At 48.2% G+C, this 9,338-nt stretch overlaps 1 long non-coding RNA gene across 1 annotated transcript; it reads right to left on the bottom strand.

Moving 5' to 3' along the window:
• Positions 1-42: 42 nt before the first annotated feature.
• Positions 43-3,211, bottom strand: LOC125441753. Its single transcript, XR_007245900.1, has 3 exons — positions 3,075-3,211; positions 2,455-2,569; positions 43-145 (listed from the first exon to the last, which is right to left on the bottom strand). It is a non-coding gene; the product is annotated as an uncharacterized LOC125441753 (long non-coding RNA).
• Positions 3,212-9,338: the final 6,127 nt, after the last annotated feature.

Below are 9,338 nucleotides of genomic sequence, written 5' to 3'. Positions count from 1 at the left end.
CCTCTGGGCTGAGCCCGGTCTGCTTCAGTTCCTCGCAGTGCTGCTGGCTAAGCTCTTGCTCGGCATGCTGGTGATATTCAGCCATCTCCTTCAGGAGGTCCTGCCAGTCACTGGCTATTTTGGAGTCTGCACCGCTTGCCGTTTCCTGGAGAAATAGAAAAAAACCCCTTTGTTTTGCATAATTTAGAAACATGAAATTATACTGTTTTCTAATGCACGTGTGTTTCGACTCTCCCAGTACAATCTTATCACATCTGGATCTAGTCCAGATAAGTCAGCATCTTTCTTTGATCCCTGTTTTCTCTTTGAAGGAGATTTGGAGAGTGCCACTCACAAATGCGAGTGTGAGCCACAGCATTTACTGGTTTTCAGCCCATGTGGCCTGTAGCACCTATGCACCTAAATATTCACCCACAGACACAACAATTTAGAGCATGGCTTCCTCTTCACTGCCAGGCCACCCCCATGACAACCTCACCAGATGATTAACATTGCTCAACATATCTTGCTGTTTTAAAATTGCAACCAAATCCATTGAGATACAGTCAGAGGTGGGATCCAGCAGGTTCTCACAGGTTCCCGAGAGTAGGTTACTAATTATTTGTGCGTGCCGAGAGGGGGTTACTAATTGGTGATTTTGTCACGTGATTTTTGCCTTAGTTATGCCCCTCCTCTCAGCAGTAGCGCGCAGAACTGGAAGCAGTCTAGCAGGAGGTGCACCGGCGTGTGTGGCAGCCTGCGCCTGCGTGCATTCGTTTCCCACCCAAGGACTGGCACAGTGACTGCGTCCTTGCCACAGCTCCGCCCAGGAATGCCCCGCCCCCGTAATGCCTGGTCACGCCCCCATCGTGCCCCGCCCAGCCCCATTGGCGCTACGCCACAGTTTGAATCCCGCCCCCATGGGAACCTGTTACTAAAATTTTTGGATCCCACCACTGGATACAGTCCTTGACAAACGCTCTTTAAAGGAAACTGTTCCAGCCGGTTAACCAACATTTTCTGCTCTGGAATCCCCGCAGGGCAGGTTCCTCCAGAGCCTGAAACCAGCAGCTGGAAGAAGTCTTTAATGGTGTGAGGACTGGGCAGGTAGGGATCAGGTGGGAAACCTTGGTGTGAGAACCAGGTCATAGTTTGCAAGTAGGCAGAAACATCTATTTTTATTTGTAAAATGCTGGAAGAAATTAAATCAATGGATAAAAGAAATCAGGATCCCAACCCACACGTGAGGATGGACCTCCACAACTGGAACTCCCAAACTGTTATCTTGTTTGTCTAGAGATTGTGGTTCAGAAGTGGATGTTAATTCTGCTCCTCCCCACACCACCATTTGCTTTTTCAGGGAATGAGTCTAATACTAACCTTTCTCCATGCACGTTAGGTATGTTAGATCTGAGTCCAGTAGGAAATTAGACACCAAAAGATTTTTGGCATATTAGAAGAAGAGTTTGGATTTATACCCCATCTTTCTCTCCTGTAAGGAGACTCAAGGTGACTTACAAGCTCCTTTCCTTTCCTCTCCCCACAACAGTCACCTTGTGAGGCAGGTGGGGCTGAGAGAGGGGCGAAGAACTGTGACTAGCCCAACGTCACCTAGCAGGAATGTAGGAGTGCGGAAACACATCTGGTTCACCAGATAAGTCTCCGCCACTCAAGTAGAGGAGTGGGGAATCAAACCAGGTTCTCCAGATTAGAATCCACCTGTTCTTAACCACTACACCACACTGGCTTTTGAGAGTCACATTCTCTTTGTTAGATACCTAATGAAGGGACCTTTAACTTGAAAGTTTATACACCCCAAACCTTGACTGTGTCTATGATGCTACTGGACTTGAATTTACCTGTTCTACTCCAGTCCAACATGGCTACCTTCTGAACTGACATTGTCCATTTTTGTTTTAGTGAGAAAACTTCTGGGGTGGGAGGAGTTAGCCACACTCCTCCTTTAACACGATGGGTATTTGGATCTCTCCCCTTAGTTGCTGTGAAGGGTCAAATAATACATGCTGCTTTCCAGTTGTGAAACTCCACCATATGCAGTTTGGCTCTAAGTCCACACGGAAGTGTCCAGCTTTAACAAGGGGCCTTTCCCCACTCACTGTTTGCTGCGCGCTACTCTCGCTGAGTAGCACGGGGTCCAACTGCACTCCCCACTACAGGGGCGGCAACAACGCAGCCGCCCCGACTCTGCTGCTCTTGCGCCCCCTCAGCGCGGGTCATTCTGGCGCTGCTCAAAATGGCGCCTTTTGATGACCCCACGCAGGGCGCTGGGCAGTGGAGAAGCCCGGGGAACACGACCCTCGCGCTAAAAAGGTCCTGGACCAGACGAAATGGACGTCATTTTAAAAGTGGGGAAACGGCCAAGAAGAGGGGAGAGGAGGGTGACTTTGGGAAGTAAACTCTCTTTCTCACAACCCCTCCCTCCCCCGCCCCCAATAGGATGTGAAGCTGTCTCACCATACTCTTCTTCAGCTTGGATGAGTCACAAAAGTGAGTGATCATGTTGATTTCCTCTGCCAGGAGAGACAGCTGCAGGTGCATCATTTCGCTGGCATGCTTCTCAAGGAACATTCTGCCTCCAAAAGAAAACAGTCCTGTCAGACTAATATACTCACAAATGTGGTGGGTCTTATTCATTCATTCATTCATTCATTCATTCATTCATTCATTCATTCATTCATTCATTCATTCATTCATTCATTCATTCATTCATTCATTTATATACCGCCCTCCCCTGGAGGGCTCAGTAGGGCTCTTGAATCTGCCTGACCACAACAGACACATCTTCAGAGGTCTTTCTTCGGGTGCCCTCGCCTTCTGAGATAAGAAGAGAGTTTGGATTTATGCCCTGCCTTTCGCTCCTGTAAGGAGACTCAAGGTGGCTTACAAACTCCTTTCCCTTCCTCGCCTCACAACAGACACCTATGATTACACCCCGTCAAAGTCCCTTCCCAAACCTCTCTCTCCCTAGAGTCCACCCTCCAGGATTTCCCAACCCAGAATTGGCAACTTCACTTCCACTCCAGGTCAAGTTGAGCTCTGAGAGAGAGAAGAAAGTCTTGGTCGCCCCTTCTCACCGCAACTGGGTTTCCTGCAGTAGCTGGGATCTGTTTGGCGTGGCAACAGAAGGCAGCACAGGAGAGACCAAGACTGCTGGAATGGTTTTCTGCCTCGTTTCGGGCCTGAACGCTTCAGATGCCTTCAAGGTACTTCTGGATGAATAGCCTTCAAGAGAAAGCAAAGGAAACAAGAGAGACTCCTCCAGCAGGGTTGTAGACTCTGTTAGGTGCTTGAAATAGCTCAGTCCATGGATAGAAATGAGGCATTGTTGGGACATACTGGTCATTTAGTTTACAGGGACATTTTCTGGTGGGCCACTACCCTAGAGAAAGGGGTTTCCAAACTTTTTAAGGCTGTGAATCATAGAATCATAGAGTTGGAAGAGACCCCAAGGGCCATCAAGTCCAACCCCCTGCAATGCAGGAACACACAATCAAAGCACTCCTGTCAGATGGCCATCCAGCCTCTCTTTAAGAACATCCAAAGAAGGAGACTCCACCACATTCTGAGGCAGTGCATCCCACTATTGAACAGCCCTTACCTTACTTGAAGAAAACAGCATAGCCAGAGGGAGAAGGGGACATTTGGAGGAAGAGAAGGAGGTGGCAGCATGTCTGAGAAGAAAGGCTTGGTACATGGAGTAAGAGTTATATTTATTTCAAGGGTTCATACTCTGATTCCTTTCTCAGGGATCCCCAAGATAGCTCACAAATACAAAAACAAGAATCCCATTAGCAAACTGATTAAAACAAAAAAAGCGCTATAGGTCAAAATCCTGCACAGTGAGAAGACATAAATACAGCGGTTGACCGGAAAACCCAGTAATAAAAGGCAGCCAAAGAACGGCAAATTCTGCAGACTCAGACGGCGGAAGGTTCAGTTATCAAAGGCCTGTAGAATAAATGAGGTCTGCAGAGAGCGCCAGTTTTCCGGCAGTCCTGCCTATACGTGTGTGGACTTCAAGGCTAGCAGTCTGGAAGTCATGGCTACCACTCCGAAATGTAAAGGCAATTAGACACCAGTCCCTCTTTTCATTTCCTCGTTTTGCAAGACGGATATTCCCCCCACCCCAGATTTCTGTGGAAAGGTAGCAAAGAGAAATCAGCTGAACCATTGCAGTGGAAAGAGCGATCGATAGCAGCTGGAGGCACAGAAGCACAAAGGAGGAAAGATCATTTTTAAAAATCCGTCTTGTATTAATTACTTTAATGCAGTTCTCGGTATTTAAATCACCACCAATTATTTTGAAAGTGCTGACAAATCTTCAAGGCTTTTTGGGACTCTTCCCAGTTCAGGCCGTATTTTTCAAGTCTGCGTTCCAAAGAGATCGAAGGAATTGCTGAGCAAGCCGGGCTGCAGGTCTGCGCGGCAGAGGCGGGTGTCAGGATTGGACCTGGAAGATTCCTCAACAGAGGATACAGCAGCCAACCTCCAGGCAAGGGTATAACTAGGGTGGGGCAATGCAGGGTTCGTGCCCTGGGTGCTGCTTGGGGGAGGAACCAGGCAGCCCGGAGCCCTCCCCCCCCACAAGTCTTGCCCCCACAAGTCTGAGGGGTTTATTTATATAGGGCCAAATTAACTAATATTTAACTGATTTTAGCCTCTGATTTTATTGTGCTCTATCTATGTTCTGTTCACCGCCCTGAGCCCTCCGGGGGAGGGCGGTTATATAAATATAAATATAAATATTATAATTATAATAATAATAAATAATAATAGTTAATAATTAATAATTGATAATTAATAATTACTACTACTACTACTACTACTACTACTACTACTACTACTACTACTACTACTAATAATAATAATAATAATAATAATAATAATATCTGAGTTCAATGAATATCATTGAACTGCACTTCTGTCCCAAACTTCACATGGAGTTCACGGGGAAGGTGTACAGTTCAAGGCTGTCCTCCCACTCCCAAACTTCACATGGAAGTTGGGGTGGGGGCTTAGTTCATGGCTGGGCTTAGGTAAGGGGTTCAACTGCCGCCTCCACCATGGGACCCCACATGTAGCTGGGGGGCACGCAGTTCAAGGCTGGTCTCAGCTGGATCTAGCTTTAAACCGTGAGCCTTGAAGTCTGAATTTTAAAGCTGGACCCAACCAGGCAGAGGCCAGCCTTGAACAACTGAAGTTGCATTCCTGAACAGGTCGAGATGACTGGTACCGTGGAAAGGGCTGCAATTCACAGTGGGCAAAATTTTGATTTATATCCCCCCTTTTCTCAAAGGGGCTTACAATCTCCTTTCTCTTCCCCCCCCCCCCCCACAACAAACACCCTGTGAGGTGGGCAGAGGCGTATCTCCCATTGGGCAAAGTGGGCAGCTGCCCTGGGCGCCACCTTGTGGTGGGCGACAAAATTGCAGGTTTGTGAGGGATTTTGTATTTTCAGTGTTTTTCCATTTTTGGCCTGCAGGGGGCGCAGATTTTAGGCTAGCAGCACCAAAATTTCAGGGATTTTTTGGGAGACTCTCCTGATGATGTCACCCAGGTTTGGTGAGGTTTGGTTTAGGGAGTCCAAAGTTATGGACTCCCAAAGGGAGTGCCCCCATCCCCATTGTTTCCAATGGGAGCTAATAGGAGATGGGGGCTACACCTTTGAGGGTCCATAACTTTGGACCCCCTGAACCAAACTTCACCAAATCTGGGTGGTATCATCAGTAGGGTCTCACGAAGACAATCTGAAATTTTGGTGCTGCTATCTTAATAATTGCACCCCTGACAACAGGCACTGCCTAAATTTCCCCAGATTCTCTTTTTAAATTCACTCCCTTCCCACCAATGCTTGTTTTCTTTCTTTTATTCTCTCAGTGCCTAATAAAGGTGGTGGTGGTGGTGGTGGTGGTGGTGGTTGTTGTTGTTGTTGTTGTTAAATCTACCCCCTTCGGCATGGATTTCAAGGGAGAATCTGAGGTCCCCAGTTTAAACACCATTTAAAATGATGCTGTTTGGGGGTGGATTCCAGCATCACTTGTTTAAACCAGGGAGCCCAGATTCTCCTTTTAAATCCACCTTAAAGGGAGAATCTGGGGTCCCCAGTTTAAATAACATTGAAAGTGATGCTGTTTCCCCCAATTGGGGGGGACTGGATACAACACCATAAAATGTTTTCATAGCAGTAATAAAACATTTTGAAAGCATTTTGAAAATGTTTTCCAAATATTATTTCGGCTGTGTGGCATGGCCCATTGCTATGTTCAGATTTGTGAGTTGGGGGATGTTCTATAATGTGATGGTGACTTTGAAACGACCTGGTGGAAAAAATTATTGTTTGGTCATGGTGGGGGCCACCCGTGGGGGGGGGCATCAAACTCAGGTTTTGCCCAGGGCTCAAGTTTGCCTAGGTACGCCCCTGGAGGTGGGTGGGGCTGAGAGAGCAACGAAGAACTGTGACTAGCCCAGGTCACCCAGCTGGCATGTGTTGGAGTGCACAAGCTAATCTGGTTGCCCAGATAAGCCTCCATGGCACAAGTGGCAGAGCATGGAATCAAACCTGGTTCTCCAGATTAGAGTGCACCTGCTCTTAACCGCTACACTACGCTGGCTTTCTGAAAAGAGGCCACTCCTTTGGACCACGTTGCCTTCATCAGTAGAGCCCTGCTTCTTTTTCATGGGCCTTCCCAGCCAAACTATGCACAGAGCCAACTCCAGCCTCTCTTGTCTGCAGAGATCTATTATGTAACCAAAAGTCTTGTTGCATCACAATTTATACACGTGAATGCTCTGGGGAGGGCAGGGAGAAGTCCTGCTATCGATTGTCTGTTCCAAGGCTTGTTAGCTGCCAAGCTGTGGGGTGGGAATTTTGTGCTAGCAGAGTCTGTTTACCCTGCTGATTTAATTGAATTGGAATCAATGCAGAGCAAAGCGGTTTAGATGCAGAGTGTTTAGAGACTCCCTCCCACATTAAAATCCTACTGTCTGGGGCAGAAGACTTTGAATTTGCCAAGAGTCTAGTCCCCTGGTAGTTCCTCCAATGTCCCCCCCACTCCTGAAATCACTGGGATTGCACAACTGGGCAGGGAAAACTTCAGCCACGTTTACATAGGTTTGCCAATATATCTGCATGTCTCCACAGAAGACTTGGGTCAAATGTAATGCTCTTCGGCCCTTTCCCCACACCTTTGTCCAAGGGTTGCTGTGCGCAATTCCTGGCGTGCGCCCCGGCTTCCCCACGACCCCGCGCTCTGCACTTTGCACGGGGTCATCAAAAGGCGCCATTTCAAAAGGCGCCAGGAATTACGCACGCTGAGGGGGCGCAAGAGAGGCAGCGTCGGGGCGGCTGCGTTCTCGCCGCCCCTGAAGTGGGGAGTACAGCTGGACCCCGCGCTACTTGAGGAGAGTAGCGCGGGGCTTAAGGTAAGTGGGGAAAGGGCCAAGTTTGTTACACAGTAATATTGTGAGAAACCCTTTGGTCAAAAGGATGATGAAAAAACCTAGCTCCCTCTTTCCTTCCAAAGTGACAGAAAAAAAGGGGGGGTGGGTGGGATGGGATGGGGTCATCCAAGCTAACATAATTTATTCTACCCAAACAGGATTACAAATCTTTATCACAGGGGCTTATGACTGCATAATTAAGTGTTTGCCTTTAAGATATTCATAAATGCACTTGACTTTTACATTCTGTTCTCTCTCTTGGGTCATCTGTGCAAGAAGCACTATTCTTGCTCGGTTATTTGCAGGTGCGAGCTGCTCAAAATGGCTTCTTTCTGTCTATTACCACTATGCAAACTGTACCTTCGCCAGAAGCCAGACGCAGAAGTGTTTCTGGAGACGAGTCGTGCATCTTGTTTTCCTCCAGCGTCTGAACCAAAGTCTTGAGCAATGGGATCAGTTTGCGATTAATGACTTCCCAACTTCCTCGGGGAGCACTGACCATGTTGTAAAACCCCGTGCTCTGATAGTTCACAAAACACTGAGCCGATCCAGAAAGAAGATCCTGAGACAGAGAAGCGTCCCTGCTCACAAAAAGCAATCGAAACAATCGAGCACATCCTCCTAGATTGCGAACTATATGCTTCATCTAGAAGACAATATATAGACCCATACACTGAGAACTATGCCTACTCATCAGACAAGGTCAAATCTTTCTATCTGGTTTGTGATCAGTCTCCTCAGAGATCCCTAGACGTTGCCAAATTCCTGGCGCTGGCACAACAGATTCGCCACAGATTTTAGTTTATTTATTTATTTATTTATTTATTTATTGTTTTAACTGCTGGAAATGTCTTTTACTTATTTTATTTACTTATTTTAACTTGATTCTCCACAACCTCTCTGTTGTATTTTAAACTCATGCCAATAAAAGGTTGTTGATGATGATGACAGAGGACTTTTAGCTACTTGTGTTTATCCCCCTGCTGTGGTACTGCAGGGATATACCAGCATGTGAACACAACACAGAAACACATGAAGCTACCCAGTGGTGGGATCCAAAAATTTTAGTAACAGGTTCCCATGGTGGTGGGATTCAAACTGTGGCGTAGTGCCAATGGGGCTGGGTGGGGCACAACAGGGGCGTGGCCGGGCATTCCGGGGGCGGGGCATTCCTCAGCTGGGCTGTGGCAAGGACGCAGCCGCTGCACCAGTCCTTGGGCGGGAAACGAATGCACGCAGGCGCAGGCTGCCACGCACGCCGGTGCACCTCCTGCTAGACTGCTTCAAGTTCTGTGCACTACTGCTGAGAGGAGGGGCGTAACTAAGGCAAAAATCACGTGGCAAAATCACCAATTAGTAACCCCCTCTCGGCACACACAAATAATTAGTAACCTACTCTCGGGAACCTGTGAGAACCTGCTGGATCCCACCTCTGAAGCTACCTCATACTCAGTGCCGTACCGAGGATAAATTGCACCTGGGGGCATGACCACCTCCTCGTGTCCCCCCATTGCCCAGATCCCTGTGCTCCCCCCTGTGCCCCTCCCCCTGTGCCCCACTTACCAGAGCCAGGGAGCCATCAGACTGAGGGAGGGTGGGGCTCAGATAGGTGCTGGGTGGCAGGCCATCTCCTGGGCTCCTGGACTGGCCTGCACCATGCTGCCCACCTGGGCCCACTGCCATGGCGCCCTGCCCTCTCACCCTCCATGTGACATACCTTCGTCTGCAGGGTCTGAGTATCCGACAGGTATCGGAGATACTCCAGCCTGCAGTATGCTGTCTCCAGGCTGGCCTGCTGCTTCGTAGTGTGATTCTGGAATTCCGCCACCAGATGAAGTGTGGTCTGGAAGGAAGAGCAGCAGAGGTTTGTAAATGAAGGCATCACCCATTTTTAGTAA

The sequence above is a fragment of the Sphaerodactylus townsendi genome, linkage group LG12 (genome assembly GCF_021028975.2).
Source record: "Sphaerodactylus townsendi isolate TG3544 linkage group LG12, MPM_Stown_v2.3, whole genome shotgun sequence".
In the NCBI taxonomy this organism is placed as follows: Eukaryota; Metazoa; Chordata; class Lepidosauria; order Squamata; family Sphaerodactylidae; genus Sphaerodactylus; species Sphaerodactylus townsendi.
The sequence above is the reverse complement of the archived record's forward strand: the minus strand, read 5'-3'. Positions and strand labels throughout refer to the sequence as shown.